This window comes from Solanum tuberosum, unplaced genomic scaffold, assembly GCF_000226075.1.
Source record: "Solanum tuberosum cultivar DM 1-3 516 R44 unplaced genomic scaffold, SolTub_3.0 scf00016, whole genome shotgun sequence".
Lineage (NCBI taxonomy): Eukaryota > Viridiplantae > Streptophyta > Magnoliopsida > Solanales > Solanaceae > Solanum > Solanum tuberosum.
In genome coordinates, this window is record NW_006238942.1 from 3,273,605 (window position 1) to 3,281,013 (window position 7,409).

At 33.4% G+C, this 7,409-nt stretch overlaps 1 pseudogene; it reads left to right on the plus strand.

Annotated features, from left to right (window-relative positions):
• The first annotated feature begins 846 nt into the window (after window positions 1-846).
• LOC107063267 (disease resistance protein RPP13-like) lies at window positions 847-3,372 on the plus strand (annotated as a pseudogene).
• The last annotated feature ends 4,037 nt before the right edge of the window (window positions 3,373-7,409 follow it).

Sequence of the window (7,409 nt, forward strand, 5' to 3'; positions counted from 1 at the left end):
TGTAAGGTTCGATGACTATCGATGGTAGTTGAGCATGTGCAAAAATAACCAACTCCTCATTTGTAATACTCCATTTTACCCAAGGCATATGCAACTTGGTTGGCTTCCCTGCAGCGATGTCGAACCTCACAAGTAATAGTACTTGAAATATTTTGAATATGAGTACAGTTGTTACGTATTTTTTTTATAATGTATCATATTGTATTATTATATGGTTTGTATCGTATTATGTTGTGCTCTATCTTTTTTATTAATATAATATTTAAATAGATTGTATCTTTTTAGTTACTACATCCTGTGACAAATTAGTAATTTGAAGGACAAACTACATGAAAAATAGGATGCATGATAAAGCTATTATAGTAAAGTTAGGGTAAATGATAAAATAGAACTACTAGAAGTACTTAATACCACTAACTATCATTACCAGAGGGCCACTAAAGTCGTTCCTTGGGGCCCATATTTTTGGAGGGTCCCATTTTAATTTTATTTTTTTTACTTATAATGATATTTTTAGAAAGAAAAAAATTATATGTACTATGAGTGCTATAATTTTACTAAGGAAATTGCATTTTAAAAAATTATATGTACTAGCAGGGAACTATATGTGATTACTGATTATATTACTACAAAAGATAAATTTAATTTCAATTTGAATTGTCTTAACTTGTTATCATCATATGAGACTATATTGATAGTATCAAACACAGCCACATAGTTTTTTAACCAATGCATATATATGCCGGCAAAGAATTCATGTCCATTTTTGGCCTTATATCTTCATTCTTGAATTCGTATATATATACAGCCCCCTCTTTTCTACATAAAAAATCAACACTCCTGAAGATGGCTGATGCCTTTCTGTCATTTGCACTTCGAAAATTGGGTGATTTCCTCAGTCAACAAGTTTCCCTGCTTACAAGTCTCAGAGATGAAATCAAATGGCTGAGAAATGAGCTACTCTTCATACAACCTTTCCTCAAAGATGCAGAACTAAAGCAATGTGGAGATCAAAGAGTTGTACAATGGGTGTTTGAGATCAACTCTATTGCTAATGATGTTGTTGCTATACTCGAGACTTACACCTTTGAGGCTGATAAACGTGCTAGTTGTCTCAAGGCTTGTGCTTGCATATGTAGGAAGGAGAAGAAATTATACAATGTCGCCAAGGATATCAAATCACTCAAGAAACGAATCATGGATATCTCTCGCAAACGAGAGACTTATGGTATTACAAATATCAATAGTAATGGCTGGAGAAGGGCCAAGTAATCAGGTTGCAACATTGAGGAGAACTACCTCATATATGGATGACCAGGATTACATTTTTTGTTGGCTTTCAGGATGCTGTACAAACATTGCTAGCTGAACTTCTCAAAGCAGAGCCTCGTCGAAGCGTCCTCTCCATTTATGGAATGGGGGGTTTAGGCAAGACCACTCTTGCGAGAAAACTTTACATTAGTCCTAATATAGCCTCTAGTTTCCTTACACGCGCTTGGATATGTGTTTCGCAAGAGTACAACACCATGGATCTTCTTAGGAATATCATAAAATCCATCCACGATCGCACCAAGGAATCTCTAGATTTGTTGGAAAGGATGACAGAAGGAGATCTAGAAATTTATGTTCGTGATCTATTAAAAGAACGCAAATACCTTGTGGTGGTTGATGATGTATGGCAGAAAGAAGCATGGGAGAGTTTGAAAAGAGCATTCCCGGATAGCAAGAATGGTAGCAGAGTCATTATTACCACGCGCAAAGAGGATGTCGCTGAAAGAGCAGACGACAGAGGTTTTGCTCATAAACTTCGTTTCCTAAGCCAAGAAGAAAGTTGGGATCTCTTTCGTAGGAAACTACTTGATGTTCGAGCAATGGTTCCAAAATGGAAAGTCTAGCTAAGGATATGGTGGAAAAGTGTAGAGGCTTACCTCTTGCAATTGTTGTATTGAGCAGACTACTTCGCATAAAAAGGGGCTAAACGAATGGCAAAAGGTGAAAGATCACCTTTGGAAGAACATTAAAGAAGATAAATCTATTGAAATCTCTAACATACTATCATTAAGCTACAATGATTTGCCAGCTGCGCTCAAGCAGTGTTTTCTTTACTTTGGTATTTTTCCAGAAGATCAAGTGTTCGAGGCTGATAACATAATACGATTGTGGATGGCCGAGGGTTTCATACCCAGAGGAGAAGAAAGAATGGAGGATACCGCTGAAGGCTTCTTGAATGAGCTGATAAGACGAAGCTTGGTTCAAGTGGCTAAAACATTTTGGGAAAGAGTTACTGAATGTAAGGTTCATGATTTACTCCATGATCTTGTGATACAAAAGGCATTGGAGGTGAACTTCTTTGACATTTATGATCCAAAAAGCCACTCTATATCCTCTTTATGTATCAAACATGTCATTCATAGTCAAGGAGAAAGGTACCCCTCACTTGATCTTTCTAACTTAAAGTTGAGGTCACTTATGTCCTTCGATCCAGATTTTCGTAAGATGAGTCTTATAAACTTCAGGAGTGTGTTCCAACATCTATATGTGTTGTACTTGGAGATGCGAGTTGACAATATGTCTATTGTATTAGTACCTGATGCCATAGGAAGTTTGTACCACCTCAAGTTCTTAAGCTTGAGAGGTATCGATGACCTTCCGTCTTCCATTGGCAACCTCAAGAATCTACAGACACTTGTTGTCAATGAGGGCAAATACACTTGCCAACTACCCCGCGAGACAGCTGACCTAATAAATTTAAGACATTTAGTTGCTCGGTATTCAAAACCTCTGGTACATATAAGCAAACTCACTAGTCTTCAAGTTGTTGATGGCATCCATTGTGATCAATGGAAAGATGTTGACCCTGTTGATTTAGTCAATCTTGGAGAATTAAGCATGCATCATATTAAGAAATCTTACTCCCTAAACAACATTAGCAGCTTGAAAAACCTTAGCATTCTCACATTGTTTTGTGAGTGTTATAAAACATTCCCATCCCTTGAATTTGTTAATTGTTGTGAAAAGCTCCAGAAATTGAGGTTAAAAGGGGTGATAGAGAAACTGCCTGATCTGTTTCCAAATTCCATCACAATGATGGTTTTGAGGGACTCAAGATTGACAGAAGATCCGATGCCTATTTTGGGAACGTTGCCAAACCTAAGAAATCTCGAATTGATTATAGCTTATGAAGGAAAAGAAATGATGTGCAGAGATAACAGCTTCAGTCAACTAGACTTCCTTATTCTTAATGATCTTTACTACCTAGAAAGATGGCATTTAGCCACAAATTCCATGCCTCTGATTAAAGGTTTTGCTATTTATGATTGTCCAAACTTGAAGAAGATTCCAGAGAGATTGAAAGACGTGAAGCAAAGATAACTTTGTTCATTTTTTCTTTTATATAAATAGTGTGTGAAATAATATTTGTGTGAAACGGGGAGAAAAAGCGGTCACTTGAAGACATTCACCTTCATCAAGTTGGGCTATTGAAGCATCAATCAACTTTCTCTCTTTACTCATTATTTCAACAGAACTGGTTTTCAATGTTCCATTTCTTTTTGTTTTTCGCTTTTTTAAGAATGTGGAATTGGTTCCAACATTACTTTTTTTTTTGCGTATTCTGTGCAGATTATTTTATTTATCTAAAGGTAAATTAATGACGAGGTTAATATGTATGAGAGCATAGAATAATTATGTAAAATCTTACTTGATTACGGCATGCTATCATGGTATTGAAGCTCAAGTTGAACTCGTTGATTGTTCATGAGGTACGAGCAATACTGGTTCACTTGAAAAAAAATTGGAAATAGATACACTCATTGATGGGTTGACTAGTGACTTGCTTCATTCATGAAGTAAGTTACAACTCCACTAAATAACTCTCTATAGTAAAAGAGGAAGAGTTATGTATACACAAGAAGATTATAAGTTTTTTCGCAATGAATACATTAATTTCACCATAATAATAGGTTGGGCATATCAATTAGACAACAAACCCAATTTCAAACTCAACTGTACTTCATACATCACAAGATTATAAGCTAAATCCACAGTTTTGAGGTTTGATTCTTACCTCAAATAGGTGAAACCCGTCGATTATAGCAGCCTTCGATTCAAAAAAATCAATTGTTTCTCCACTTCAATCTTCTCTCTCCAAAAGTATTTGGAACAAATATGAAATTTGGGTCGAAGAAGAACAAGTTACCTAAGGGAAAATCATAAAATGGCAAATAATATACTCTTACCCTGATGGTATATTTGGAGATAATATATTAGATGAAAGTCAGTCAATTGTGAATTCTTTTGTCAGAAAGTCAAATAACTTTTTTTTTATTACCCCAAGTCACTCAACTATGAGTTTCTCTCAGAAAGTCACTCAACTATGAGTTTTACTCTTAGAAAGTCACTTATCTTTCTTTTATAACCTCTGGTACGTATAAAATATATTTGTATTTAGAACCTCTAATAAGTAACTAGGTATAAGTAAACTCACTAGTCTTCAAGATATCTCTTGTGATCAGTGGAAAGATGTTAACCCTGTTGATTTAGTTAATCTTCGAGAATTAAGCATGCATCATATTAATAAATCTTACTCCTTAAACAACATTAGCCGCTTGAAAAACCTTAGCACTCTCAGATTGTTTTGTGAAGGTTATAAATCATTCCCATCCCTTGAATTTGTTAATTGTTGTGAAAAGCTCCAAAAATTGTGGTTAGAAGGGAGGATAGAGAAACTGCCTAATTTGTTTGCAAATTCTACCACAATGATGGTTTTGAGGGACTCAAGACTGACACAAGATCCAATGCCTATTTTGGGAATGTTGCCTAACCTAAGGAATCTCAAATTGATTTGAGCTTATGAAGGAAAAGAAATAATGTGCAGTGATAACAGTTTCAGTTAACTAGAGTTTCTTACTCTTTTAAGTCTTGAGAATCTAGAAAGATGGCATTTGGCCACAACTGTCATGCCTCTCATTAAAGGTCTTCGTATCCAAGATTGTCGAAAGCGGAAGGAGATTACAGAAAGGATAAAATAACGTGAAGCTTTCAAGCATACATGAAGTCTTATTTGATAATAGAAAAGGTAAATATACAAACAAATCGCAATCCTACATAACTTTTTTCATTTTTTCTTTTTATATAAATTATGTGTTAAATAATATTTGTGTTAAACAAGAGTAAAAGCTGTCACTTGAAGAACTGGTTTTCACCTTCATCAACTTGGGCTCTCACTTTACTCATTATTTCAACATTCACTTGAGTTTTCAATCTTCCATTTCTTTTTGTTTTTCGCTTTTTTAAGCATGTGGAATTGGCTCCAACATTACTTTTTTTTGTGTATTCTGTGCAAAATTATTTTATTATTGATCTAAAGGTAAATTAATGACGAGGTTAATATATATGAGGGCTTAGAATAATTATGTAAAATCTTACTTGATTACGGCGTGCAATCATGGTATTGAAGCTCAAGTTGAACTCATTGATTGTTCAATGAGGTATTCACTTAAAAAATTGTTGGAAATAGATACACTCATTGATGGGTTGACTAGTACCTTGCTTCATTCATGAAGTGAATTACAACTCCACTAAATAACTCCCTCTATTAAAAGAGGAAGAACTATGCATTATTGAATGTAGTGGGAGTTATGGGATAAGGGGTGATGTAACTCATAAATGAATTAGAGTTACAAGTCTTAACTTTGTCCTATAAAAGGGAGGACTTGGGGTCATCCAAAGACAACACAAAAACACAAGAAGAGAGTTCCTTAGATAAAGAGTTCAGTTGTTGTGAAAAACAATCAATATAAGACTCCATAGTGATCTTGTAAGAAATCACTTAGGCAGTTGGTGGTGATAGCACTTGATCCTAGAACAAGAAGATATGTATAATTCCGCATAAATCTCCAGGCATAAATCCTTCACTGGTATCAGAGCAAGGTTTGTTAGATGTGATTATCTTTTCACCATTGTATCATTAAAATTTAGTGATAAGCGGATTTTTCGATTTTATTATATTTCGAAAAAGGTTTTCATTTTTTTTTATAAACGTATTGACTGTTGACTAAGTTATCTTCTAGAGTGGACTAACAAACTGAACAAGCCATATATTAATGGAAATATATTTTTGACAGCTTCCCATCGATATATTATTTGTAATGTTACGATACCGGATGAAGGAGATATTGGTGTTGAAGTTGGCTGCCAAAGAAGAAGAAAAAACTGGAAATTTCAGCAAGACTGCCCAACTTTCAAGCTCATTTTCTCCCTCTTCATGTTTCCGATGTGTGCAAGAAATATATCACTGAAAAGATATTTTCAAAATCTTTCCAATGATCTATTATTTATAATTTTTTTGACATCGAATAAAGGATACATGAGTGCTGAAAGTTCGCTGCTTGAAAACATAACCGGGAAATTGTTTAAATTCTAACAGTTTTCTAGGCAAATTTTAATTTAAAAAAATAGTAATCCATGATTATGGACATATGTCATTTGTTTTGAGACATATGTATATTGAACGATTTATATATATATATATATATAGTGGGAGTTTTTATTGATAGACAATTTTTCTTATTTAGAACTATCATAATTTATTAGCGCACATTTGATTTAAAAATCTCAATCTGCATAACTTTCTTCATTTTTTTCTTTTACTCCATATAAATAGTGTGTTAATTTAATACTCACTCCATCCCTATTTAGTTGTCCATATTTCCTCTTTTAGTTGTCCCTATTTAGTTGTCCATTTTGACAAATCAAGAAAGGACAACAAAATTTTTCCTATTATACCCTTATTTAAATAAAGTTGTCATAAATAAAGTAAATAAACTTATGAACTTCCTAGCATTGATTAGTTATCTTGAGTGAATTTATTTTGGAATTGTAAATTGTAGTATTTGTTTTAAACAGGAGAAGAACTTCTCTCACTTGGTTTTTCAATGTTCAATTTCTTTTTATTTTTGGCCTTTTTTATAATTTGTGAAATTGGTTTAAACACAACTTCTTCTTCTTTTTTGCGTATTTTGTACAAAAAAACATTTATTTATCTAAAGGTAAATTAATGACGAGGTTAATATGAGAGCATATAATGATTGCCATGAGGACATTCCGATAAAAATATTATTTTAAAAAACCTTATTATTTAGATAACGGTTAAAAAATATCTAATAAAATAGAAAATATTTTATTTCTTAATACTTTCTAAATTGAAGTAGGATTAATATTTTCTGATTAAAAAAAATCATTATTAGAAGAAGAATGTATCTTAAAGGGATAAGGGTCTGAAAAATACCTCAATTTTGGTCGAATTTGCTATTGCGATACTAAACTTTCATGAGGACCTATTACCTCCCTAGACTATTTAATACCGTATTTTAAACATATATATTTGCCCACATGGACATAAAAAATAA